This window comes from Lissotriton helveticus, chromosome 5_1 (assembly GCF_964261635.1).
Source record: "Lissotriton helveticus chromosome 5_1, aLisHel1.1, whole genome shotgun sequence".
Classification (NCBI taxonomy): Eukaryota; Metazoa; Chordata; class Amphibia; order Caudata; family Salamandridae; genus Lissotriton; species Lissotriton helveticus.
Window position 1 is genome coordinate 199,829,582 of NC_136065.1, and position 2,186 is coordinate 199,831,767.

A 2,186-nucleotide genomic window follows, 5' to 3' on the forward strand; every position below is an offset into this window, starting at 1 on the left:
ATTCCGATCCGTGTCAGAAGGTTAGGAGTCCGTACGAATTTGTCGGGATTGGGAGTCCGACCATGGACGGGTTCCAATGGGTCCCAGGCAGTCCACCCCCCGGGCGTCCAGGCCCGAGAGCGCCGGTGGTCCACCCCGTGCCTGAGGCCCGGCCGGGGTCCCTGAGCCCTGCCTTGCGTGGGCAGGCAGGCAAGAGCCCTACCTCGAAGGCTCGGGGTGGGAAGCACTTTCGATCCCGGCCATCTGGTCGCACGGTACCACTCGGCAATCTGCTCGCACATAATGCTTTCCAATGGGGCGACCAGATGGCCGGGCTTCCCTGGAAGTCCCGATGAGGTGCCATTCGCCTCCCGGATCCCAGCGAGGGCTCCATGAGGTCAGGTTCTTTCACGCTTTGGGTCCCCTCTGTCACCTCGCGTGCACAGATTGCAAGAAAAGGGGGTAATTTCCCTCCGGATTACTAGGGGCAGGGTACGCCCGGACACCCCTCCAGGGCTGGTGGTTCTCTGCCATGGGGACCAGATAGGCTATGCCTGGGCAACACCTCCCTAGGCCACCTGGGGCTTCCTTCCTCCAGGCCAACTGCATGTCAAATTGCCCAAGACGGGCTCCATGGCTCTTGGGCGGTCGTCCTCCGGGCGTCCGGGGCTCCATCCAGGCCGACGGCATGGCAGAGTGCCCGGGATGGGCTCCATGGCTCTTGGGCAGTCGTCCCCCGGGCGTCCGGGGATCCATCCAGGCCGACGGCATGGCAGAGTGCCCCGGGACGGGCTCCATGCGTCCCGGGCCTTCGTCCCCCGGGCGTCCGGGGCTCCATCCAGGCTGACGGCATGGCAGAGTGCCCGGGTCGGGCTCCATGGTTTTCAGGGTGGTCTCCCCCTGGGTGTCGGGGCGCTCCAGGCCGACGGCATGGAAAAGTGCCCAGGACGGGCTCCATGCGTCCCGGGCCTTCGTCCCCCGGGCGTCCGGGGCTCCATCCAGGCTGACGGCATGGCAGAGTGCCTGGGTCGGGCTCCATGGTTTTCAGGGTGGTCTCCCCCTGGGTGTCGGGGTGCTCCAGGCCGATGGCATGGAAAAGTGCCCAGGACGGGCTCCATGCGCCCGGGGCATTCGACTCCCCGGGCGTCCGGGGCTCCATCCAGGCTGACGGCATGGCAGAGTGCCCGGGTCGGGCTCCATGGTTTTCACGGTGGTCCTCCCCTGGGTGTCGGAGCGCTCCAGGCTGACGGCATGGCAGAGTGCCCGGGACGGGCTCCATGCGTCCCGGGCCTTCGTCCCCCGGGCGTCCAGGGCTCCATCCAGGCTGACAGCATGGCAGAATGCCCGGGTCGGGCTCCATGGTTTTCAGGGTGGTCTCCCCCTGGGTGTCGGGGCGCTCCAGGCCGACGGCATGGAAAAGAGCCCAGGACGGGCTCCATGCGTCCCGGGCATTTGTCCCGGGACGGGGACGGGTTGGGGAGAGTCCAGGCGGCTTCACCTCCATGCCCGGCCATCTGATCGGCCAGATTCCCTCTGCCATCTGGTCGCCCGGATCCCCTCGGGCATCTGGTCGCCCGCAACGCTTTCCTATGGGGTGACCAGATGGCCGAACTTCCCTGGAAGTCCCGATGAGGTGCCATTCGCCTCCCGGATCCCAGCGAGGGCTCCAGGAGGTCGGGTTCTTTCACGCCTTGGGTCCCCTCTGTCACCTCGCGTGCACAGATTGCAAGAAAAGGGGGTAATTTCCCTCCGGATTACTAGGGGCAGGGTACGCCCGGACACCCCTCCAGGGCTGGTGGTTCTCTGCCATGGGGACCAGATAGGCTATGCCTGGGTAACACCTCCCTAGGCCACCCGGGGCTTCCTTCCTCCAGGCCAACTGCATGTCAAATTGCCCAGGACGGGCTCCATGGCTCTTGGGCAGTCGTCCCCCGGGCGTCCGGGGCTCCATCCAGGCCGACGGCATGGCAGAGTGCCCGGGACGGGCTCCATGCGTCCCGGGCATTCGACCCCCGGGCATCCGGGGCTCCATCCAGGCTGGACGGCATGACAGAGTGCCCAGGTCGGGCTCCATGGTTTCCAGGGTGGTCCTCCCCTGGGTGTCGGGGCGCTCCCGGCCAACGGCATGGAAAAGTGCCCAGGAGGGGATCCATGGGCCCCGGAGAGACCTCCCCCGGGCGTCCGGGGCACCCATCTCCAGGAGGCCA